At 45.7% G+C, this 27,500-nt stretch overlaps 1 protein-coding gene across 6 annotated transcripts in view; it reads right to left on the reverse strand.

Moving 5' to 3' along the window:
* Positions 1 to 27,500, reverse strand: part of LOC125038758 (protein TANC2-like) — a 65,589-nt gene that overhangs the window by 17,496 nt on the left and 20,593 nt on the right. The window lies entirely within an intron of this gene.

Genomic DNA, 27,500 nt, shown 5'->3' on the forward strand with positions numbered 1-27,500 from the left:
AATAATAACAAGAATGATGATAATAATAATAAGGATGGTGATGATGACGATGATAATGGTAACGATAATAACATCGATGATGATGATAAGTATAATAGTGATAATAAAAAATAATGAGAAAGAGAAAGAGAGAGGGGGGGGGGAGAAAGAGAGAGAGTGAGGGCACGAAAAAGAAAGAGAAAAAGAGAAAGAAAGGGCACGAAAGAGAAAGAGTGGGAAAAGAGCAAGAGAGAAAAAAGACAATAAGAAAAAGCGTTAAAAAAAGGCCCGATTTTTCACAATACCGTTTTTTTAATTTTTTTCCCATATTTTTCTTACCGATTTCAGCGAAAGAAATGAGAAAGAATTGGAGAGAAAGACGGAGAAGTCGAGAGACAGGTAATTCAATAATCTGACGCGTGAGTGTGCACCCGTGCGAGCAATTGTGTGAGTTAAGTACACATTGTATATATTCAGTATGTGCGTGAGTGTGTGTGTACAGATACATACAGACCCAGACAGACACTTATTAATACATGGGTGTAGCGTGTGTATGTGTGTATGTGTGTGTGATGTACTTTTTTTTCAAAATGAAAATAGCTAGAGAGAGAAAGACAAGATAGGAGAGGAAGAGAGAGGCGAGGAGACAGAAAAGAAGATCATTTCACAAACAAAAATCAAAACTTATAAACTGCTAACAGAAAGACGAAGACAAAAAAAAAAAAAAAAAAAATAAAGATAAAAAATAAAAGAATAAAAATTAAAAGAAAAGAAAAGACTGAAAAATATCTATCGTGCTCCCATCAGCCTGTTTGCCAATGCATGACAGGAAGTCCAGAAGCTTCATAAAAGGGAATTTCTTAATTGGAAATCCTGCTTCTTTTATCACTATGAAAATCGCGAAGGCCCTAATAAGGAAGGGGCTTTCATGCCCGCCGCCCCTGGGAAGTGCAACGGACCATTCACGCACATACATACGCACATACATATATACATAAATAAAGTGCAATGGACCATTATCGCTCATACATACGTAAGTACAGGCATGCAAACATACATACATACATACGTGCATACGAACTCCTATATTAAGACATAAGAGCACGGGCGACAGACAGACAAATAAATAGACAGAGACAGACAGACACGCACGCATGTATATGAAAACACACACAAACACACACACACACCTATGTGTGTGTATGTGTGTTATATATGTATAAATGTACACACACACACACACACACACACACACACACATATTTATATTTATATACATACACACACACACATATATACATATACATACATATCACAAAACCAGATTTTTTTTAGAGGGGGGGGGGCGAGGAAGAGGGGGGGGGGGGGAAACTAAACCACAAATTTGCCATTATAGAATCAACTCCTCACAGATACGAGGCAGGACCAGCGTTGCCTGATACTGGGACCTACTTACACTACCGGTAAGCATTTGTTTTTCGAGAATTAACCAGGAGATTTCACTGCGAGCATATGGAGTTATCAAATCATCAACTCTGGGGAATTTCCCTGGTATTGATTGACTTTGATTCTGTTTTTGTGTCTGTTGTAGCTCACCAAAAGAACGAAAAGAAAAGAAAAAAACGTATAGAAAAAAATATCCCTAAAAATAAAGGATTCCTAGCAAGGAAACAAACTGCAATTTTTTCCCCTTTTACCAAACTCATAAAAAAAAAATAAAAAAAAATCGCCCCCCCCCCAAAAAAAAAGACCACTTTTTCAATCCATTAAACCATTTTAAAAGAATCGCTGACGACGCTTAAACGGGCATCAGTGTCAGTCTCCCACTTCAGTCGAGGCTTGAAATTGACCGATCATTATGTAGGACTATGTTCATGTGTCTCGGTTTGGTGGGGGGTTGGGGGAGGGGGGAAAGGGAAGGGCAGGAGGGGAGGGGGATGGGGGAGGAGGAAGGTAAGGGGGGAGGGAGACAGAGAGGAGAAAGGGGGTAGGGGAGGAGGGAGGAGGAAGGGGGGGGAGAAGAGTGGGGAGAGGGGGTGGAGGAATGAGGGAAGAGAGAAGGGGAAGGGGAAGGAAGAAGGGGAGGAGGAAGGGGGAATGGATAGCTGAAGGCAGGAAAGAAGATGGGACAGGGGAAGGGGTAAAGGAAAGGAGGGGAGGAAAGGGGCACTAGAAGAGGCAGAGGAAAGGAGAGGACAGAAAGCAAGGGATGAACAGACAGACAGACAGACAGACAGACAGACAGACAGACAGACAGACAGAGAGAGATATGCACGACCAACCAAACCAACGCAAGCCAAAGGCAAACCAAGGCAAAGGAAGCTCCGTCGCTCTCTGCCCCCCCCTCCTCCTCCTCCTCCTCCTCCTCCTCCTCCTCCTCCTCCTCCTCCTCCTCCTCCTCCTCCTCCTCCTCCTCCTCCTCCTCCTCCTCCTCCTCCTCGAGGCCCGAGAAGCAGGAGTCGAGGTCATTCCCCTCCCCTCCCCAAGGGCTGCGGCGGTTCATCACGCCCGGACGCCACGCAAACGTAACATTACGCCGCTCGCTACACTTGTCAGGGCGTTTTATGGATCGTGGAAAAGGGAGTAAACGTAAGAGTAAATAAGGGAACGCATGCATCCAAAAAAGAGAAAAAAAAGGAAAAAAGAAAAGAAGAAAAAAAAAAAAAAAATAAACGCACGTACTCCAGTCTTCAGAGAGACGTGTTAATAAATAAATAAATATACATACATACATACAGACAGACACTCACACACACACACATATATGTGTGTGTGTATATATATATATATATATATATATATATATATTCTTTCGTCTTCTTTTTTAAACGATGTTTCGAACGTTTCCTAATCGCTTTTCGTCGGCTTGCATGCGTCACCCACGGAACGTAATGACTTAATTGTCTTACAGAGAGGTGTTTAGACTACACGAACGAACTTATTAGCAGAGAAACAGGGAGAGAGAGAGAAAAAAAATGGAGTCCGCGGTGTCTGGTACGACTCTGTTGATGTTCCCAGGAGACTAAACTCGGCCGGGGTTGCTAGCGTCGCTTTTGCTAATGCACGTCGACGCCATAGTTATCAGCATGTTACAGGAAAGAAAAAAGGGGAAACATCTTCATTGTATATTACTCCACAATACTAAGTAAAAATAAAAATTGATTGAATTGAAACCCATACTCCAATATACTATATATATATATATATATATATATATATATATATATATATATATATATAAATATAATGCATACCACTGAAACCTTTACACGCCATACAACATACAACACACGTATAGAAAATTATCATTCTGAAAAAACAAAAGAGCGGCAACAGAAGCCCGGAGCAGAAAAAAGTGATTCTTGTCGTGGCTGCACAGGTCTCTCTTTCTCTCTCTCCCTACCACCCTCCCTCGCCCTTTCCTCCCCCCCTTTTCCCGTCTTAAAAGTCCCCATTCACCTGCCACATGCCGCCCGCCGAAGGAGATTGTCCTCATGCCAGCAGACACGACCGGAGGGCATGTTCGTTTCCCTCGCTCGTCCTCTCTCTCTCTCCCGCGCAACGAATTTTCGATCCGCTGCCATCTCGTACAGTTGGAAACTACGAATCAATGCGGTGCTATATATCCGTGAATTATATCTCAAAAAGGTTTTCAATACTAGAGAGATACGTTGGTCTTGTTGAATTATTGATAAAAAAGAATTAAGGCGGTGATGAAGCCATCGTGCAGATGACGGGACGAGAGGATGAGTCATCGGCGTGGCGGGGAAGGTGGACGAGTGGCGAGTGGACGGGGCAAAAAGGCCGGTTCCCACACACGCACGCACACACACACGGACGGACGAAAACACACACACACACACACACACACACACACACACACACACACACACACACACACACACACACACACACACACACACACACACTCACACACACAATTCGCAGAAAAAAAAAATCCAAACGACATCATTCCTTTCCTTGCTGTTTCACAGGAACAAATAAATAAACACAAAAAAATCATTAAATAAAAAAAGCATATATATTTTTAAAAATCTCTATCTCCCTCGACCATAAAAGAGAGAGAGAGAGAGAGAGAAAAAAAAAAACAGAAGGACAGCCTTTTAGTGGTCACTTGCCAAGACTAACCAGGTGGAGGTTAGTTCCGTAAAACCACGACACGATGTCCTCTCCTCTCTCTCTTGGCTCTCTTCTCTTTCTTCTCCCTCTCCTCTCTCTTTTCCCCCTCCTCTCTATTGTCTCTCTTCTCTCCCTCCTCTTCCTTTTCTCTCTTCTCTCTCTCTCCTCTTTCTTGTCTCTCTCCTCTCTCTTCTCTCTCTCCTCTGCTTCCCGTGATGCTATTTCATGTCGTGTTATTTCATTCCCTTCTTTCTTTGGCGCGAATTTTTTAAAAATTATATCCTTGTAATAGTTATTCACTAATGAGATGTGTTTCAATTTTCAACCATGAAGAAATGCAAGATGAAAATAAAAAAGACTTAAAATCTGTCTTTCTAACGCTGCCATGACAATTTTCAAAATAATAATTATCGACTATAACGAATTTCCTTCGCACCCCCACCTAAGTTTGACTCACTAACACTTCCATATCAATATTCAAATAAAAAATAATAATTGCCGACCGTAACGAATTTTCTCTCACCCATACAATAAAAAAACAAAACAAAACAAAAAACCACGTTATGTCCTTATAGAGACGCCTAAAAAGCCAGCATTCGTTACATCAGGAACACACGGACCTCACCGGGTGAAAAAAAAAAAAAACACACACGCGCATAATTTTAAACGCAGATGGGTTTCACATATAACATAAACACGAGCTTGTATGGTTATAAATTATCCAAAGAGGTTTGGTTGATGAAGCCCAGATAACACGGCCGGGCTGGAGAGGCCGCGCTGAGGTCGAAACGGGAGGTCGAGGAGTTAGTCAGCGCGAGAGAGAGGTGGGAGAAATATGGGTGTTCGTGCGGTGTGGCGTCGATGCTGTTGTGCGTTTCTATCGGGTTCGGGGATGCAAGCTGTGCGGGGGTTATGTAATATCTTCCTTTCATGCATTTATACACATATGTGTATAAATGGTTATTTATTTTCGTATGTTATCTGTTTGTTTTTTCGGTCTCTGCCTCTGATCCTTACCCTCTTCCTCATCCTCATCCACGCCCTCGCACTTTATCACCCCCTCCTTAACCTCTTTCCTCCACCCCTCTCCTTCCTTACCCCTCCTCCTTCACCTTTTCCCTCCCTCTCCTTCACCCTCACCCTTTCCCTCTCCCTCTCTATTACCCTCCCTTTCCACGGTCTCCCTCCTCCGTTGATCCCAAGTGTGACTCTCCCTTAGTCCCAGGGTTCTTGACGACTTACCCCGTCGGCGTCTCAGCCAGCAGGCCTTTCCCATACCCTCATAACCCCCCTCCCCCTCCCCGCCGATGCCCTGGGTAGAGCTGGTCTTCACTGCAAGGCTCAGTAAACGGGGGGGGGGGGGGGGCATCTCCTCGGCCTTTTAAGAGCGCTGAAAAATCTGGCCGATTTCCTGCCGGGTTTGAGGATTTGTAGAGATGCTGGAGGGAGGGAGTTACATAGATGGAGAAGGAGAGGGTGAGGGAGAGAAAGAGAGAGGCAGAGAAAATAAAAATAGACAAAGAGAAAGAGCCAGAGACAGAGAGACAAACAAACAGACACACAGAGACCAACGCGCAAATTACGAAGACACAACACACGTCACACGACCCCACCTCCAAGCAATAAAGAAAACGCGAGCTGACCAAGACCCCCCCCCCCCCCTCTTGCCGCCACGTCCGAGTCGATCTCCCGACCCGAGGAGCAACTACAGGATTCATGAGTTGGTGTCCCGAAATCTCGCTTCAGTACTGGCCAGACGTAAACCCGACCCGCTTCAGTACTGGCCAGACGTAAACCCGGCCCGCCTTGTGGAGATATAGAGGGCGCTGGGAGGCAGGTATGGGCGGCCACTAGAGATGTTTCTTTGGAAGGGGTTTTCGGCTCTGGGCGTGTGGGTATGTTCTGTGTTTCGCGCTCTCTCGTACGCTCACTCGCTTTATTTCTCTGTTTATCTGTCTGTCTGTCCTTCCCTCCCTCACTCCCTCCCGCTCTGTCCCTCCTTCCCCTCCCCCCACCCTCCCTCCCTCCCTCTTATGCCATACGACAAACGCGCGCACCTGCTGTACGACATCGAATCTCCCTCGTCCGCCCTCATCGCTTGATCTCTCACCTGTATCCCCCCTTCTCCCTCTCTCCCCCCTCTCACACCGCCTCCCACTCCCCCCTGACCACCCCTGGGGCTATGTGCGTCACCCTCTCACCCTCACAACCCAGCTATTAAGTGACCCTCTCCCTCACTACCTCAGGAACACGTCGTCGCCCCCCCCCCCCCCTCCTCCCTCACTTCGACTGCGGGGACTCTGGCGGGTAACGTCGGTTTTCCAATTCGTCGGGTCGGGTCGATAAGATCCGAAATCTCTCTCTTTTTCTTATTCTCTCGATTTCTCCTTTCTTTCTTTCTTTCTTTATCTGACTACCTGCCTGTCTTTATGTGTCTCTCTCTCCCACACGCACATACTTTCCCGTTGATACACACCCATGCACGCGCGACCACACACACACACGCACATGCACGCACACACACACACACACACACACACACACACACACACACACACACACACACACACGCACAGACTCCCCCCTCCCCCACACACATACATACACACACACACACACACACACACACACACACACACACACACACACACACACACACACACACACACACACGCACAGACTCCCCCCTCCCCACACACACATACACACACACACACACACACACATACACACACACACACACACACACACACACACACACACACACACACACACACGCACACACAGCGTCGATCGAGGGCGTAGGTCAAACCAGACAAACCTACACGGCGTGGGAGACCGAGACAACCACGCCTATGCTGTGTTCCTCAACTTACGTGTCGCTCTGCAAGGGGGGAAAATTGGTTGCATACGTTGCAATATCAGATCGCAAGGGGCCGTGTGGGAGGTCCCAGAGTGTTATGTTGCGTGGGTGGGTGAAGCGGGGTAAGGGTGCGGGGGGTAGGGAAGTGTGGGAGTAAGAGTGAAGGAAACCAGTGTGTATGAGTAAGGGAGTTGGGGGACCAGGGTGGGGGTGGGGGGGAAGGGTGAGGGAGAACAGGGCTGTGGGGGAGCAAGGATGAGGGAGAAAAGGGGTGTGGGAGTAAGGATGAGGGAGAAAAGGGGTTTGGGAGCAAGGATGAGGGAGAAAAGGGGTGTGGGAGCAGGGATGAGGGAGAACAGGGCTGTGTGGGGAAGGGAGGACACACTTATTTCAAGGTTAGGGAGCTAAGGGTGTTTCCGCGCTGGTGTGTGAACGAGTCAAGAACGACTTGGCGTTAAAAGGTGGGCGGTGTGTGGTACGGAGTCAGTGGGCGTGACGGGGGCGTGTCATGAGTGCGTGCAGTCGGGGTGCGTGCGCTGAAGTCTGTGAAGGACAGGCGTTGTCGGAATAATTCTCAATTTAATTGTAAATTATTATCACGAACGCCTTAAACAGAATATTCACACATTAGTAACACGCAACGTTAAAAAACAGAATTATTAGGAATTAATTCATACATCGACAAAATTAACTAAGGAAAAAAGAGCGAAAAATCCGTGAGTCACTCCCAAACTCCCACAGAAACGATACGTCAATTGACAAATGACACTAAACAAAAGAAAGAAGAAAAAAAGAAAAAAAAAAAAAGACAATACACACACACACACACACACACACACACACACACACACACGCACACACACACACCAGAGAAGCAGAACTGGACGCCATAAAATAGGAATTAAACGATTCGACATCTTCCATTCACAATCACTCCCGCACTCATATTTCTTCCACAAATTACCCCCGACACAAAGACATGAACTCGTTGCCAGGGAGAAGCAGGATTCGAAGTGATCCGTGCTGGAGATTTGACGATTCGACATTCACAATCACTCCCACGCTCATCATCTCCTTCTTTCTTCTTTTATATGATTTTAGACTAATCCACGCTCACAATTCTTCCACAAATTATTCCGAAAACACAAAGAAATGCCCTCCAAAAGATAAACATGATTCGTGGCGGAGATTCGGACATGCGTGCCGGTCAGTTTGCGACAAACCGTAACTGACAATAATTGTGACAAACAATTATCAGTCACAACAACAGACACCGGGGTCACACACGGTCACTCGTCGGCAGGAAATAACCAACTAAACAGGAGGGGACGGCGGCTTAGGGAGGCAGGTGTGTGTCCGTAAACCGAGGTCTCAACTGCAAAACTCCCGGTGTCTAAACCATCTAAATATGATAGGAAGAGTATTATTTAAACCGTTTCATGTTGTTGAAAAAAATAAAAAAAATAAAACGTAGAGTGCCCTTTAGCGAATCTGTCACTTCGGATCTTGCCAATTTGTCAATGGAAAGAGAAATGTTTCTATATTTTACATATATATTAAGGCTCATTTGCGTTTACTTTGATTTACATTCGAAATTCGAGAAAAATACCTACTTCTTATACTTCCTAATGAAATTAATATAATAGTGAAACAAACTCGTGAACATACTAGTCGAACTTCACAAATCCCGATTTTCCGAATCAGTGAAGTTTAGAGGGGGAAAATGAGTCCAAATGACCAGCTGTTGTCGATGTACACAATACATGGGGGAGGGGGGGGGGGGATGGTAGTGTCGAAGAAGTTCGTCAGTTCAGGTCGTGGTCGTCCAAACCCATACCTATAAACTACGACCGAAGCAACGACCACCGGATTCGAATGCTCTGTCCCCGAACCGTTGAGGGTGCCGGACTATCGAGAAGCCGGATAAACGAAGTTCGACCTACACACGCCAATAACACGATAAGAAACGGACGATAGTGGCAGTGGGAACTTAACAGTCTCCAGCGTGTTGCGGTTAGCGCGGTCGTCTTAATTACAGGTGGCTGTCGGAAAGCGCAATAGAGGAATAATTGAATATGCGAAACAGCGAAAACAGAGAAAAGTCCCGAGTCCAGGCGAAGAAACACGGCAAGTAAGGCCGATGACGTCACGCCGAATGTATAAGTAATGATGGCATGAAAGGTTGAGCCACCAGCACCTTTCTGTCTCTCATTCTCATTCTCTGTCTGTCTCTGCCTCCCCGATCCCTCTGCCCTCTCTCTCTCTCTCTCTCTCTCTCTCTCTCTCTCTCTCTCTCTCTCTCTCTCTCTCTCTCTCTCTCTCTCTCTCTCTCTCTCTCTCTCTCTTTCGTTGTTCCATAAATAACCAAATCTATTGCTTTAACAAAACGCTATACTAATTTCTTTGTATTTTTGTATTATCATATCTTTATTATTATTGTTATTTCATTCATTCCTTTAATCATCATGCAACATAACATATAATCATGTAATTACCATTCTTCATATAATTATATTTTATAATTATAATTTAAGATTTTCATAATTTCATATAATTACATTTTATGGTTATCATATAATTATACCTATATATCTATTATCATATCTTTATCATCATTATCACTTCACTCAATAATTTAATCATCATACAACAAAAGATAATAATATAATCATAGCATTAAGATAATCATAAAATTACATATTTTCAGACTTACATATTTTCTTATTATCATATCTTTATCATCACTACCATTTCATTCAATCATTGATTTCCTCGCCATCGCACAACACCAACGATAACAATTTCCTCCCATCCACCTGCCGCCGCGACGCGCCCGGGAAATGCTCGAGCTCTCTCCCTCTCCCTTCGCCTTATTCGCACACTCTCCCTTCGCCTTATTCGCACACTCGCCCTGTTGTCTAAGCCCGCTGGCGTGCCTGTCTGGCTTGTCGGATCTGCGCGTGGCTTAAGCTGGAAAAGTGGCGGGCTTATCCTCTTATCTGGTAGCCGGTGGAAAGTGTGGCTTTGTCCTGCCGCGGAGATAAGGAGGAACCGGCTGGTCTCCTTTGAAAGCGAGCGAGAAGCGGAGATAATAAATGGAGTCGAATAAATGGATCCTGAAGGCGGGGATTCGCCGACGCTGTGGATGTCAACACCTCAAAAAATCTTATTATTTAATGATGTATTTTTTAATCGTCCCTCGACTCATCTTTCCTCCTTCCATAATATAACGAATTCCTTCTGTCCTTCTCTTCCCTTCCTCCTATGGACATTCCCTCTGCCTCCGCTTACGTACCCCGCGTCCTATGCCCACCTACTAAGCAGTGACCCTGACGGCAGGTACCTGGGAAGTGCCTGCCTGCCGGACCAATCCCGGGGGTAAGCGCACCCACGCAAGTCTACTGCGGGCCTGGATGGAGGAGTGAGCGATGCAGCTGTTCGTCTGCCTGGGTTTTTAATGTCTCTCTTTGTTTTCCTCCATTCTTTGGTTTGGGTCTTTCATTATTTTTCGTTCTTTCTTTCTTTCTCGCTCTCGTTCTCTCTCTCTCTCTCTCTCTCTCTCTCTCTCTCTCTCTCTCTCTCTCTCTCTCTCTCTCTCTCTCTCTCTCTCTCTCTCTCTCTCTCCCTGCTCTCTCTCCTCTCCTCCCCCTTTCTTCTCCCTCCCTCCTCTCTCTCCTCTCCTCCTCTTTTCCTCTCCCTCCCTTCCCTTCCCCTCTTCCCCCCCCCCCCTCTTTTCAACAGCTGTGTGGACACATCGTCCAATAACATGACGCAGCCGCACAGATAATTACATTTGTTTATAATGATAATTACTTGCTCCTAATGAGTTTGAGGAGTGTAAAGGGGGGGGGGAGATATATACCCGCAGTATATATGTACCGCCCTCCCCCCTCCCTCCTCCATCCCCCACCCCCATGCCCCCACCTATGCCCTCCACTGCAGGCATCATATTCTTGTTAAATCACACAAATCCAATTATGAAACAACTTTATATATTTTTTGAAGCACGAGATGCGCATGACTCACGTAAGATGAACAGAGAAGATGAAGAAGAAGAAGAAGAAGAAGCTGGTGTTTTGAATACTAATGAGCCGTTTGTTTTTTGAAACAGGATATGGGCGCGCGGAAGAGGAGGAGATGGAGGGGAGGAGGAGGAAGATAAAGTAGAAGAAGAGGGAAAAGAGAGAAAAAAAATGACGAAAAAAACAATGGTTGAATCACACTTTTACTTGATTTACTTATAAAAAGGAACTCTTTCCAACGTATTTGAGACAATATAACCAATAAATAAAGCGCGTTAATTCACAAAATAAACCGCCTTTTTTCTTTTTCTTTTTTGTTCAAAACTGTCGAAAACAAACACGGGTGTTACCTGGGCGTTACCATATACTCCTTGTGATTCGCCGAACTTATGCTTTAATAGTATACCCGTCTGACTTCTTGTAAAGAGGATTTTGCGGGGGAAGTATAAGGGACAGGGGTATAAGGGGGGGGGGAGGGGTACTCCTCCTCCCTACTGGAATCTATTTATCAACTCGTGTTTTTTTTTTTTTTAAAGAAAGATAAATTGTTGGATAATACCATGTATTTTGCGTCTTGTTTCTTCAATCTCGCTTCGTGGAGACTGTCTCGTGTAACATATACCACACGGATACACATACACACCAGTGCAAATATATAAATAGATATAGATAGATAGGCATTAACACAGACACAGATACGCACTTAGACATCCTGAGGTAAACTAAAATGGATAGTTAGACAGACAGACAGATAAAACAGATTGAATAGAGATATGGATTGAATCATACAGAGCTAAGAGATAGATCGACCGATAGGTAGATACAGCAAACATTTTATTTCTCGCTAACCCTATCCTTCAACAACAACATCACTACCGCGCCAACATCAACAACAGCAACAGCAATTTTCTAGCAACGCCCAAAAGACTTGCCTCTCTGGATATCCCCCCCTTTCCTCCTCCCTCTTCTCCTCCCCCATCCCTCCTCCCTCTTCTGCCCCCTTCTCTACTCCCTCCTCTCCTCCCCCCCTTTCCCTACCCCATTCCCTCCTCCCCCCCTCCCTTTCCCCTACCCCATTCCCTCCTCTCCTCCCCCCCTCCCCTTCCCCTACCCCATTCCCTCCTCTCCTCCCCCCCCCCTTTCCCCTACCCCATTCTCTCCTCCCCCCTTTCCCCTACCCCATTCCCTCCTCTCCTCCCCCCTTCCCCTTCCCCTTCCCCAACCCCTCCCTCTTTCCAATCCCCCCTTTCCCACTCCCTCCTCCCTTAAGGCAACCCCCACAAGGGCAACATCCCTAAGGGTAACTCGCTACCTGTTCCTTGTTTCCACCGCCGCAACACTCAGGTGCAAATGCAAGGTCGGCGGGTGAATTGTGCAGAATCACTTGCAGAGTGAAGACGAGAGTGCATTCGATTTTTTTTAGCATATTTTATCTAATTTAATGATGGTGATGATGATGGTGGTGCTGGTGATGGTGAAGAAGATGATGGAAATAGTGATAATTTAATTCGGAATTCCCAGTCCAAATTTCACTATTATTCATTATGTACTATCATGTATTGTGATTATCATTGTCATAATCATCATAATCAAAATAAAAACACATTGACAGTTAAAAACATTTAATGTTTACGACTATCTCTACTTAATTAAACTGCATTCCGAACTCTTTGAGACATAAAATACAATAAAAAATATAATTTCCCCCCAAAAGATATTAACTAAAATCTATTACAACGACCGCGATAAAAAATAAGACAAAAAAATGTAAATATATGTATGTATGTATGTGTGTATATATATATATATATATATATATATATATATATATATATATATATATATATATAATTTCCCCCCAAAAGCATTTGCGAAAATCTATAACGACCTCGATAAAAAAAAATATATATACATACATACATACATATATATATATACATATATATATATATATATATATATATATATATGTATGTATGTATATAATTTCCCCCTAAAAAATCTATCACAACGTTTCCCAAATAAAATTTTACTGTTCATAATTCCAGAGTAATTTAATTAATTAATTCCACAAACATCATCTAATTGCTGCGAGGAAGTTGGATACTTGAAAACTTCTTAAAATAATAATAATAAATAAATAAGTAAATGTGTAAATAATAAAAATAAGAACAAGACTAATTAATCAAGTGGGCTATTAAGATTTTGTTTATATTCGAAGACTAGAGAACAGGCTTGCTAAGGGGGGGGGGGGTAGGAAGGGGGTGAAGGAGGAGAAGAAGAAAGATGAGGAGGAGGAGGAGAAAGAGGAAGGGGGAGTAGGTGTAGAAGGAGAAGAAGAAGGAATTTAAAAAAAAATACAGAGTGAAAGAAATAGGTGACGAAGGAAGAGATGAGAAGAGAAGAGATAGAAAGAACAACACAGATAACAAGAAAGGGAGGACGAGACAAATAAATAAATAAATAAATCATAAAAAAGAAGATAAATTAAAAATTAAACCATTAAAAATAATCCGCGAAAAGCACGGCGACCGGACCGCCGTCACCCGAAGCTCCCTATCACCAGCGACCTCGAATAATTTATTGGCCGTTCTGCGAGGTCCGTTGATTAAACCGTCCCCGCCGGATCGAGTGACAGAGCGGAGGCGTCTGGGAAATTAATTCTCCTCAATCTCGACTGATTATAAGGACGAGGCTTCAAGAGTCGAGGAGGAGTTATCGGGGCGAGGGGGGGGGGGGGCAAAAAGCCTCTTGCAGCGTGGAAGGGAGGGAGGGACGGAGGGAGAGGGAGGGAGGGAGGGAGGGAGGGAGGGAGGGAGGGAGGGAGGGAGGGAGAGAGAGAGAGAGAGAGAGAGAGAGAGAGAGAGAGAGAGAGAGAGAGAGAGAGAGAGAGAGGGAGAGAGGAGAGGGAGAGAGAGAGAGAGAGAGAGAAGAGAGAGAGAGAGAGAGAGAGAGAGAGAGAGAGTGAGAGAGAGAGAGAGAGAGAGAGAGAGAGAGAGAGAGAGAGGGAGGGAGAGAGATAGATAGATAGATAGAGAGAGAGAGAGAGAGAGAGAGAGAGAGAGAGAGAGAGAGAGAGAGAGAGAGAGAGAGAGAGAGAGAGACAGAGAGAGAGAGAGAGAAAGGAAAAACAAGTGAAAAAAAAGAAAGAGAATGAGACAACCAGACATACACACAGAGACAAAAACAGAGGAAGCACACACACACATCATCACCATCACCATCATCATCATCATCATCACCCTCTTGCTTACACAATCATCTTCCCTCGCATCTACATCGCCTCGCATATCTAATGCACAATCACGCTCTGCAACCTTAAAAGACAACGAAAGAATGCACGTATCAATGGGAGTGCATCTGCAACCTGGTATCTAATATCTCGCCCGCGCTCCTCCTCCGCCAGGTGTTGGGTTGCCCCCCCCCCCCCCCCCCCCGGGGCGCCGACGCGGGGGCACTTGGGGCGGGGGGCGGTGGGGGGGCGAGGGAGGCTGGCGAGTTGGTTCTTACTTATTCATTCATTTTATGATCTATTTATCTATTTTATCAAATTTACTTATCTATTGTATCATATATTTTTCTATTTACTTATCTATTGTATCATATATTTTTCTATTTACTGATCTATTTATTTATTCATTCCTTCATTCGTTTTATTATCTATTAATTTATTCATTTTATTATTTATTTATTTATTCATTTTATTATCTACTTCCTTATTCATTTATCTATTTTTTTTTCTTTCTTTTTGATTACTGCCTGGGATATATCCAGGGTTGAGGAGAGGAAAGATAAGAGGAGGAGTGAGCTTGTCAGAAGCACTGCCAACCTTTTTTTTGTCACTGCAGGACAGTGCCATTAGGCGAGGGCACTATCCGCCGATCTCCTAATGGCACTTTTGACTTATCACTTTGCCGCAATGGCGATGGGGGTATAATGGATCTTGTTGCTAGAGACTCGCACGGTGGGGAAAAAAAAGAAAATCGTTTCACATCCGGACATTAATACCATTTGGAATGCAAATTTCATCTCCTTTCTCCCTCTACAACACCTCTGGGAACTTGCAACATTCAGGAAAATAGCCCCCCATGCTCCACTTCTGCAACTATGCAAGGATGCAAGAGGATTTAGCGCGGACATATCGGCTGGTCGGCAGGTGCAGGGCGGAGTCATCGGTCCGTCCAGCGTGGGAGGAAACGACCGCGTCCGCTCTGCTGTTCCTTGGCTACGGCTTCCCGTTCCTGCTTTACCTAATTCAGCTTGTACAAACTCCTTGGCGCTGTGATTTTTCGTATTGATTTCAATTCATGCTAGTGAAAGTTATTTTCACATCTTGCAGTTAAAAAAAAAATCCTAGATTATTGAACAGACACGTATAGGGGTTGAGGTTTATAGTAGTTTCAAAAACGTAGCATCGGAATCAAACAAATAAAATCCACCAACACCGCTTTTGCCTCCGGGCCGCCATTTTTTTTTTTTTTTTTTGGCGGGAAAACAGAAATAGAAGCTTACGTCATCAAGGTCAAGTCTAGTAACATAAACATGGCGCGAAGGTAAGATATATTAGCGGACAAAAAGAAATTACGGAGGAGCACTGGATGGATAAAGTAATGGATGAGGCAATTTTGGTCGTTATACTTTCTTGCTTAGTCTATGTTACAGAGATGAATTTTCTTATTTAATCTGTTTCGGACCTCGTTAAATCGCCTTTCGGAGCTTACAGACCGAACTATTTTCCTTAATACAGAATCTATGTATATTGCCTAAGATCGCAATCCTACTTTCTTTGTCAAAATTTTCGTCTCACCAAGTCTAAAGTTACAAAACCAATTAAAAATGCATAGTATTCAAAACCTCTCTCTTTCCTTGTATTCTACAAAAAAAAAAAAATCAATAAAAACAGAGAAAACAGAGAGAAAATAAAAATTCTACAATTCGGTATAAAAAACACGTAATTTTGTTTAAAGAAGAAATTGAAAAAAAAAAAAAACCGAAAAAGCATAAAAACAGCCTAACAAAACCCACAAAATAATAATAATAATAATAATAATAATACGAAATAGCCAAAAAATCCAACACGCCAGCCTGCTTTATCCTCCCTCTCCTCCCTCGAGGACACCTGCTCCGTGTACCAGACAGACAGACTCGCGAGTGTGTTGAGGGCGTCCCACGCACTCCTCGAGGCCCTCTGTCTGGAACCCTCCTGGCCGCCGTGTTTGCAGGGACGCGCACTTCCCTCTCCTTACGGGCCGACACTCGTCACTCTGGGGTCCTCGTCGCCATGTTGGGGCGCGGCGATTTTGGCGTCGAGGCTCCGGCATTTTCGCTCCTTTGATGATGACGATGGTGATGATAACAAAATAATGGGAGTAGTAGTAGTAATAGTAATGATAATAAAAATAATAATTTTAATAATATAAATAATGAGAGCTTTAATATGTAAAAAATAATATTACTCTCATGGATCTTGGGATTACGTCCAAAGTCTTTGCCAGGGAGACTACGAATAACCCCGGGATGGACTTCGGTTTCAAATTACGTAGAACAGATCAGAAAGATGCCTCTATAAAGATAACAAACTAAATAAAATGACAGTAATAGTGCAAAATAAAACTGTCAAAAACTTTCTCAAAGGAATGAATTCCTCCTGGCCAGACGCTGACAACTAGCTCCCTATCTCGTGATCGCATAAAACCCACGCCATGAAGTCCAGCCAGGCACCGGCATGACGCACCCAGCCAGGTTCGTCGTCAGCACACACGAATCAGGCCACGTTCGTTGTCAGCACACAGGGGTGAGGCCACGTTCCTCGTCAGCACACATGAGTCTGTCCAGGTTCGTCGCCAGTCCAGGTTCTCGACAGCACACACAAGTTAGTCCACTATCCTCGTCAGTTCAAGTTCCTCGTCAGCACACATAAATCAGCCAAGTTCCTCGTCAGCACACACAAATCAGCCAAGTTCCTCGTCAGCACACACAAATCAGCCAAGTTCCTCGTCAGCACACACGAGTCGGTCCAAGCAGGCGACACGCACACCGACGACAGGCAGTAAAGTGCATAGGTAACGAAATGTCTACCTCGTACATAAGAGTGTACATACAACCCGTAATTCACTGTATAACGTGTACGAAATGGCGAAACATAGTATTTAAAATCAATTATGTATAATAGAAAAAAAACATATGACTAATCGCCTATATATATTGTACACGTCACAAATATTATTTCCGGGAGTTTCCATAAAAACAAAATATATATCCACACATCTTTCCAAAGTACATTGTATGCTGACACTCCAGGCGCGATGCACAGAGCGTAAACAACGAACTCAAGTTTACAAAGCGAAGAAGACAAACACTGTCACATAGGGTACAAAAATACCCAGACGTACGACTCAAAATTACACTATTCCTTCCTCTAAGAAAAAGTACGCAACACTTACACACACACACACACACACACACACACACACACACACACACACACACACACACACACACACACTAAAACACACAAAAAACACCCTCACTGCGAAGTATTATAACACCTACCCATAGTCGTCATTGCACTAACGAACACAAGAATCACTTTTTTTCTATCTTCCGCAACGCTCTAAAACATCCGAGTGAAGACCGGACCCTTTCATTCGCAGAGCACGTTCCTTACTCCGCCCATAAACGTTCTAGCTTCTTCTCCTTCCCTTTATCCCTCTCCCCTCTCCCTCCTCCCCCCCCTTCCTCTATCCCCCCTCCTCCCCCCCCTTCCTCCCTCCTCCGTCCTTCCTTCTATCCCTCCCTCACTCCCCCTTCTCCCCCCTCCCTCTAGCCCTCTATTCCTCCCTTCTCCCTCCTCTTCCCTTCCCTTTACCCCTCTCCTCCTCCTCCTCCTCCTCCTCCTCCTCCTCCTCCTCCTCCTCCTCCTCCTCCTCCTCCTCCCTCTCCCTTCCACCCCCTAGCCCTGCCTCCTTACCTTTGGTGGAGTGCCACGTTGCATCACCCACGCGTCACCTTCGCTCAGCCACGTGGGGGGTGAGGGGGGGGGGAGAGCAAGGGAACAGGCACCAACATGATGGAATCTCTCTCTCTCTCTCTTTCTCTTTCTCTTTCTCTTTCTCTTTCTTTTCTTTTTCTTTTTCTTTTTCTTTTTCTTTTTCTTTTTCTTTTCTTTTTCTTTTCTTTTTCTTTTTCTTTTTCTTTTTCTTTTCTTTCTCTTTCTCTTCTCTCTCTCTCTCTCTCTCTCTCTTTCTTTCTTTCTTTCTTTCTCTCTCTCTCTCTCTCTCTCTCTCTCTCTCTCTCTCTCTCTCTCTCTCTTTCTTCCTTATCTCTCTCTCTATATATATATATATAGAGAGAGAGAATATAGAAAAGAAGAGAAAGAGAGAGAAAAGGCAGAGAGAAAAGAGAATAGAGAGAGAAAAAAGAGAAGAGAAAGAGAGAGACCAACAGACACAGACAGACAGACAGACAGAGAGCCACATGATGCAAGGCGAGGGGGTGGGTATGGGGTATGGAGGGGGGGGGGTTAACTGAACAGGCACCAACATGAATCACAAAAAACTCTGGGGGCCGGGGGGGGGGGGGGGGGGCGTAGGGGGCATTAGCGGGGCACGGCAAGGGGGGGGGGGGGGGGCATGTGAACCGGAGACCCTAAGCATAGAAAACGAGAGTGGCATCCATCGGCGGAAGATTTAAAAAGGAGAAATATGTTTTGGGAAAATAAAACTATGCAAGGAGATTCCACGAAAGAATAATATATATAAATCTAGACGAATAGATGAACACGATAAAAGAACCTTGTAAACAAACATTATAGATGAAAAAAACTAATGATAAATATACTACAAAGTAGAATGCTTCTTTTAATACTCTAAAAAGAAAACGAAGATGACATTCGAAGCCGAAGTCATTTAATCATCGGAAACTTCACAAAAAAATCTCAAGATAATAACAAAAAAAAAAAATCTCAAGATAATGACAAAAAAAATAATTGATTGATTCCCACAAATAAGATAACGGATAAAACCTCCAAAACAAAAATGAAGAGAAGAAAGTATCAGGGAAAGAACATTTTTTCCTCCCCTTTAAACGTGATATCAGGGTGACTAATGTAAAGACGATCTGTTAGTCACCTACACTGAAGACTTTTCCGGTTTCTTCCCACCAGCTGCCAAGACGGGGGTATCAGCGCCATGCCCGCCTCTGCCCAGCATGCCCGGTTGCATCAGATTTTTCAACGCAAGGTAACGGTGATGAAAGTATATCGAAGGAATTATTTTTTGTCGGAATGTCTTATGGTGCTGTTGGTAATGCTGTTTGAAATCGTACTCGTGAGGCAGTATCAGTGTTTTTCTTTAATTATAGACTCGTTTTGTTCGCTTTTCATCATTCACACTTTTATTCATTCTTACTTAACTCAAATTTGTTATTATTTTTGTCTCTTTCTCAAAGGCTCGGCCATGCAATACTGGACATTATTCGCCCGGAAGTCACATTCACGCTTCAGTCTCACTCCACATTCATTTTCACATCAATCTCACCCCCATTCCCCTTTTCACCCCCCCCCCCGTTCACATTCATTACTCCAACATCCATCCTCCCTCCAGCACTCATTCCACACTCCAACACTTATTCCACACTCCAACACTCACCCCCCCCCCCCCCCCTGAACCCACACCCAAAAAGGAAATAAACCCGAAGCAACGGTCGGGTTTTATAAGAGTCCTGTTGAACCTGTTGCTATTTCTGCCGCCCACAAAGAATTCTCCCCCCCTACCCTTCACCCCCCTTCCTCCCCTCCCCCCACCAAGTCGTGACGCACTCTCACGCAATTCCGGGGAGACCGCGAGAGAGGGGGTGGGGGTGGGGGTAAGGTGAGGGGTAGGGTGGGGGGGCGGAGAAGGAACGGTCTGTAACACCTGAAAAAAATGGGAAGAGGGAGGGGGAGGATGGGGAGAGGGGGGGGGGAAGGGATGCTTAAGACAAGACGGTGTTTAAACGGTTCTTTATGGTCATCGGTTCCTGTGTTCCTCGGTCCTTCTGTCCCTGGTCTTTGTGGTTCCCAGGTCTGGTGTATATTAGTTCCCGGTTCTTCTCGGCCTCTGGTCTCCTTTGATCCTCGGTTCCTGCGTTCCGTACGGTTCCGGCGTTCCTCGGTTATGGCGTTTCTTGTCTTTGTGGTTCCCCAGTTCCGGTGTTTCAGTTCTTAATGCTTCCCCGGTTCCGACGTTTCAATTTTTCATGGCTCCACCGTTCCTGTGGTTCCCTGGTCACTGGTTACCTGATTCCTGTGTTCCTCACATTACCCTGTTCCTCGCTCTCTACGTTCCGCCGTTCCCTGTGATCCACGTGGTAAGGTTACGCTCCTAGAAACTCTTTTGCTCCGTGGTTTCGATATTTCCTGTCACTCTGTTCCCTGGTCTCTATTTTCCGATTTTACATTCACTGTTCATTTTCCGACTTTCTACAATAACGGAACACCTTGCGTGCTTTTGAAACGAAGGAGTACAGGAAACGGAGATTTCTGAGAGGGAGGAGGGAAAAGAGAGAGAGAGAGAGAGAGAGAGAGAGAGAGAGAGAGAGAGAGAGAGAGAGAGAGAGAGAGAGAGAGAGAGAGAGAGAGAGAGAGAGAGAAAAGAAAAAGAGTGAGAAAGGTAGACAGATAGAGAACTAGGGAGACCACCTACGCAAGGCACTTAACCGTCACAATCTATCACATTCTTCCAAGAACAACTTCCGACCTTCAGCGAACCCTTGGCCGCCGAGCAATACCGCGCCCTTTTATTCATTCGGAATAACCTCCAACCCACCCTTGGGCATTCCTACCCACCCTCCCCCACCGCCCACCCTGTGCCCTCTTACCCTTGCAACTGCCCGCCCATGAGAAACTTTCTCTCCCCCCCCCCCCCATCCACCTCTCGCTTGCACACTTGGTACCCTCTCCCTCCCGCCCCCCTCCTCTCTAGCCTCTCAATGCCCCTCCTCCCCTTCCCATACCCTCCTCTCTTCCCCCAATACCCCCTTCCTCTCCCCCTTCTCTCCTCTTAACCTCCTCCTCCTCAAAAAAGAAGAAAAAAAATTCCATCTGCCCTTCTACCCCTCCCCCCCTCGACCCCCTCCCCCCTCCCCCAATTTACCCCCGGGAGGCACCAAAAAGCTTCCCATATCTCTTCTTTCATGCCGCTCAGAGACCGGCGCTCCTCTGTCGCTAAAACTGAGTCTGCGGTTTCCTTGTTCATAAAAAGCCAATGTATATTAGACATCTTTTGTCTGTTCTGTATATCTTTTATCTTTTTATCTCTTGGCGATTGGTTATCTCTCTTTGAAGTCTGTTCATAATTATTTTTTCGTAACTTCCTTCGTATCTTCTAGTTATTTTTTTCTGTTTTTCTTTTTTTTGTAATCTTCCCCTTATCTTCATCTATTTCCGTTTCTCTTCCTTTATCTCTCTTTCTTCCCTTCCCCGTTTTCCCTTATCTTCCTCCTCCCCTCCCTTCCTCGAATCTATCTCTCTTTCTCTCCCATCCACCTTCCCATCTTCCCATCTTCCCTTCTTCCCCCTCTCCCTCCCTCTCTGCTACCTCCCATCCCTCCTTCCCTTCCCCTTCCCACTTTCCCATCCTCCCTGTCCCTCCCTCCCTTCCCCCTCCTCTCCCTTTTTCCCAGTCTCCTCACTTTTTCCCAGTCTCCCTCCCTTCTCCCTTTCCCCTCTCCTCTCCCTTTCTCCCAGTCTCCCTCCCTCCCACCCATGCCCTTCCTCCCACCCTCCCTACTCTCCCTTCCCCCTTCCCTCCCTTCCCCCTCTCCTCTCCCTCTTCCCCTAAAGGATGTGAGAAGGACATGTTTGACCACGCTATTGATCATTTTCCGGGCCATTAGCCCCGCATCTGGCTCGTCCGCCAACCCGATCGATAATAACAAATGCATTGCGAAAGGGAGGCAAAAGGAGAACAAGAGGAGAAAAAGAAGTATACGTGAGAGAGAAAAAATACAGCAAAAGAAAAGTTTCTTCCAGGAAAATGATTGAATGGATAAATCAATAAAAAAAGTGGAGAAGTGCGCATGGAAATAGTTAGATAGATGGAGTTAGATAGATAAATAGATTCTGTACGAAAAGTAACAGAATAAAACATAAATAAATAAAAGCTAAAGAGGGTTTGGCTTACGTTTCCTCTCCACCTCCCAAGGCTAGGCGAGTGGGTGTCATCTTCAACCAGCCACTCATTTCCACCCCCCTACCTCGCTACCCCCACCCCCCACTTTCAATCCACACTCTTGCCCCCCCCACCTCCCACTATCCATCCTCACTCTTGCCCCCCTCTCAAACCCCACCCCTCCCCCCTCCCCATATCCACCCTGACCCCCACCCCATCCCAACCTATCTTCTTCTTACCCCTACCCCCATCTCCCTCCCACTCCCTTCGTCTCCCTTCCTGTCTCCCCTCCGTCCCCCCACCCTCTACCCCACCCCCAATCTACCCCTATTTTACTCTTAAATAACTGCAATCCCCCCCTACCAGCACCCTTCCCCTCCCCCCCTCCTCCCTCCTGCAACTGCTCCCCCCCCCGCCCCACCCTCCTCTGAATTTCACAGCTTCAAGCACCAAATACTTAACCGAATAATGAGGGGGGAAACTTTAAAATCTGGAGGAAAGAAACGAAATGATAAGTATTAATAAGACAAAAAAAGATGGAATATTAATAAAATATTTTCTCTTTATTCTCTCTTTCAATTATCTCTTCTCTCTCTCTCTATCTGACTCTCTCTCTCTCTCTCTCTCTCTCTCTCTCTCTCTCTCTCTCTCTCTCTCTCTCTCTCTCTCTCTCTCTCTCTCTCTCTCTCTCTCTCTCCTGTCAATACCTCCTTTAACGACTCAGCGAACTATTCATTCCAAAGCCATTCATTATTCAAAAAACGTTTTTTAAAACCGCGCGCGTGGAGAGCACAACCTTAGCCCTCCCCTCCTCCTTCCCTCCCTCCCTCCCTCCCTACCTACCTCCTCCCTCCTCTCTCTTCTCCATTTCGGCAGCTACTCACCCCTTCTCCCTCTACCCCCCAGCCCCCCCCCCCACACACACACCAGCAACCCCACAGGTCTGTCTCCGTCTGTCTGTCTGTCTGCGGCCGTTTCCCACCCACGCTCTGGCGAAACACATTAGGGAAAGGGTTAGCGTGTGAGGCGGGGGGGGGGGGGGGGGGGGGGGGGGGGTCGACTAGGGTAAGGTGGAAAGTGGGAAAAAGGGGAGGGAAGGGAAAGTGAGGGAAAGGGAGGGAGGAAGGGAAAGCGAGGGAAGGAGGGAGGAAGGGAAACAGAGGAAGGGAGGAAGGGAAAAGAACGGAAGGAGTTGGGGGAAGGGAATTAGGGAGGAACACAGCGATTAGAGTAGAAAATGAGGGGTGTAGAGTGAGAGTGAGAGAGAGAGAGAGAGAGAGAGAGAGAGAGAGAGAGAGAGAGAGAGAGAGAGAGAGAGAGAGAGAGAGAGAGAGAGAGAGAGAAGGACAGGAGGAGAAGAGAAGAGTGCGAAGAGGGGCAGAGGAGGAGGGAGTGAGTTCGACGGGGGTGTGAGTGAGTGCAAGGGGGGGGGGGGAGGGGGGGGGCGGAAAGGGGAAACGCAGTTCACTTCCCTCAAAGTAAACATTTCCCGTGAGTTTCTCTTCTCGTTTACAGCATGCCTTCCCATTTTCCACCAGGAGAGGGGAAAGTAACGAGGTAATATACAGCAAACTATAAAGTTAAACATATTTAAAAAATATTAAGAAACATAGACCAAAATATAGATCAAAACAGAGCAGATTATAACTAAGCCTAGTTATAGAAAGAGAAAGAAGAAGTAACGAAACAAAAAAATAACAGACTATAAAGCGAGGAGTCATAGGAAAAAACAAGAGAAAAATATACAAAAATATAAATTAGATTTTTTTCGAAAACCTTCATAGCATGACTGAAACAAAATGAACAATAAAACAAGAAAAATAATAAAACACACAGCCATATAAATGGTGTAAAGACATCAGAGACATAAACATCGAGGAAAAAAACGACGGAGAGAGAGAGAGAGAGAGAGAGAGAGAGAGAGAGAGAGAGAGAGAGAGAGAGAGAGAGAGAGAGAGAGAGAGAGAGAGAGAGAGAGAGAGAGAGAGGGAGAGAGAGAGAGAGAGAGAGAGAGAGAGAGAGAGAGAGAGAGAGAGAGAGAGAGAGAGAGAGAGAGAAATCGGTCACGGAATCCGATCAGGGCATATACCACCACCTCTCTTGCAAGTTGCCACACGAATCCATTGTTGCAACTGCACTCTCCACAGCAGTCACGTTGAACTTTTAAACTTTCGCGACGCAGTTTCGAGGCCTTGGAGGAGAAACTGACTCATCTTAGTCACACACGAGGATGAACACTAGACTCACCTTGCAGACTCACAGAAAGTCATATCCTGTGGTCGCAGTAACCCCGACTTGTATGTGTGGGGAGGGAGAGGGAGTGATGGGAGAAGGAGGGAGGGAGGGAGGGAGGGAAAGGGGGAGGAAGATGAAGAGGGAGGGAGGGAGGGAAGGAGGGAGGGAGGGAGTAAGGGAGGGAGGGAGGGAGGGAGGGAGGGAAGGAGGGAGGGAGTAAGGGAGGGAGGGAGGGAAGGAGGGAGGGAGGGTGGGAGGGAGGGTGGCAGAGAGAGAGAGAGAGAGAGAGAGAGAGAGAGAGAGAGAGAGAGAGAGAGAGAGAGAGAGAGAGAGAGAGAGAGAGAGAGAGAGAGAGAGAGAGAGAGCCGGGCATTTCCCTGGGCGACTGAGCCGCTATCTGCCCGTTGTTGAGAGCCGCGTCTTTTATAACATTATCAGCTGAGCTCACGGACGAGGGATCGCTAACCTTAAGTTTAAATCTCTCTCTCTCTCTTCTGCTCTTTCTTTCTCTTTCCAGCCTCCTTGCTTCTCCTCTCTGTCTCTGTCTGTCTGCCTGTCTCTCTCACCCACTCCCCCACTCCTCCTCTCTTCTCCTTGTCCACTCCCTCACTCTCACTCCCTCACTCTCTGGCTCCCATTCCCCCTCTCACTCCCTCCACTACCTTCTCTCCTCCTCTCTCTCGCCTCTTTCCTCTCTTCTTCTCTCTCCTCTGTTCTCGCATGCCCCTCTCTCTTTGCCTCTCTCCCCCTACTCCGTCCCGTCTTTCCTCTCCTCTCTCTTCTCCTTTTCTCCCTCCTCTCGCACGCCCCTCTCTCCTCTCCTCTCCCCCTTCATCCTCGTGCCTCTCTCCCCTTCTCTCCCTCCCTTTCTCTCTCGTGCCTGTCCCCCTTTCCTGCGGCAGCGTCGGGTATCCAGCGTACTTCCTGTGGTAGGATCCCCTCGCGCCGTCACGTGATACCCGAGTGCGGTCGTGGCCGGGCGGCACCCCCCCCTCTACACCCCCTTTCCCGACCGCAGTACAAGGTGCGGTCACTCCCGTCTTATGCTGTCCTGTTGTTACGTCTTGCGCGTCTTTGTCCGTCTGTCTGTCTCTGTTTCCCGTTGAGTTGATTTTCTCTCTCTCTCTCTCTCTCTCTCTCTCTCTCTCTCTCTCTCTCTCTCTCTCTCTCTCTCTCTCTCTCTCTCTCTCTCTCTCTCTCTCTCTCACACACACACACACACATTTTTTTTTTCAAAAACACCATCCTGAGACCACCCTTTTTCGGAAGCAAGATCGTAAAAAAGAAAGAAAGAATAAAACGCTAAATCATCTTCAAAAATAAGAATTTTACTTCTGGAGGGAGGGAGGGAGGGAGAGAGAGAGAGGGGAAGAGAAAGAGAAATAGAAAGAACAAGAGACAGACAAACAGACACATGAAAAGAGAGCCAACGAAAGAAAGAACGCGAAAGAGAGAAAAGATCGCCAGGCGAGAGGCGACCTGACCCACGACAGCGAAGGCGCGAACGTCAAACCTCAGAAAATGATTAACGATGCTCCTGCGACGGGGAAAGGGTAGGGGGGGTAGGGGGGTAGGGGGTAGGTCAGTCTGGAGATGATGATATGCGGTCGCCATTGCATCGGCTTCCCCCCTCCCCCCCTCGCCTCGGTCCTTCGGCACGTGAGGGGGGGGGGGGGGGGTCACGTGCAGAAGAGGGTATGGTTATGATCGGGGTCAATCTCTCTCTCTTCTTTTTTTTTTTCTCTCTCTCTTTTCCTTCCTTCCTTCCTCTCTCTCTCTCTCTCTCTCTCTCTCTCTCTCTCTCTCTCTCTCTCTCTCTCTCTCTCTCTCTCTCTCTCTCTCTCTCTCTTCCCCTCTCTTTCTTTTTGTTATCTCTTTATTTCTCTTTCTCTTCTTTCGTTTTTCTTTCGTTCTTTATTTGTATATCTGAATGTCTATCAGTCTATCTGCCTGTCTCTCTCTGTCTCTCTCTTTCCCTGTGTCTGTCTACCTACCTACCTACCTACCTACCTACCTACCTACCTACCTACCTACCTACCTACCTACCTACCTACCTACCTACCTACCTACCTACCTACTTACCTACCTATCCACCTATCCATCTAACAATGATGACGACAATAATGATAGTATTAACAACACTAATACAAAACACGAAGCCTTGAAACGTCCTAACGACTTCCCTCCCAAAATCTCGCAAACACAGATAAAGAATTAAGAGACCGCAGACACAAAGCGAAAGAGATTTCACGACAAAAGAGAAAAAAAGAGAGAAGAAAAAAATCTTTAACCCATCCGTGTAAAGGGAAAGTAGCGACACTGCCCATGGCAAACTGACATGACTTGCCAAAAAATGTTTAGCCCCGCGGTCGCTAGGTTTAGGCTGGTAGGCACACAATTACCAAAAAAAGGAAAAAGAAAAAGAAATTATTGAAAGTAAGGAGTTTAATTCACTAGCAAAAAAAAAAAAAGATAAAAAAAGATAAAAAATATCGAAAGTAAGGAGACAAATTAATTAGAAATAATTAATTTCAATTATGTAAGAGCACTATTTCTGGTTATATAACGAATGAACCGAAAGAATGGGAAAGACGAAAAAAAGAGGATCGCAAAAAACAGTTGAAGGTGACTGAGGACGCGCGCAATCCTCCCTCCCTCCCCTCCCCCCCTTAAAAATAATTTATCCACTTTAATTTCACAAGAGAAGGGATTAACTTGTTTATTATTCGATAAAGTTAATTAGTAACCGTTCTTTACGACCTAGGTCACTTCTGAAGAGAGCCTTTTATTTATTTATTTTTTTTTTCTACGTTTCTTCAAAATCGAAAGCAAGAAGTCGAACAGGAGAGCGGTGTTGCCAGACGCACGATGAGCTTCGGGGCATATGTGGGTGTCCGATGCTGGGTCATCGTGCTCTCAACATTGCGAAGTTGCAACACCTCGCTTATTACTTTAACATCAGCAGAAATGTTAGAGCTGCATCTGTTTGTGATTAATGTATTCAAACCGCGAGCCGTTTTGTCTCGCCCGCGGAGAACGCGACCTACTAGTTTGTTTTGAGTTTAACGACCCAGTAATGGCGTTATTTGGTTGGAGAGATTTAAAAAAAAG

This window comes from Penaeus chinensis, chromosome 25, assembly GCF_019202785.1.
Source record: "Penaeus chinensis breed Huanghai No. 1 chromosome 25, ASM1920278v2, whole genome shotgun sequence".
Taxonomy (NCBI): domain Eukaryota; kingdom Metazoa; phylum Arthropoda; class Malacostraca; order Decapoda; family Penaeidae; genus Penaeus; species Penaeus chinensis.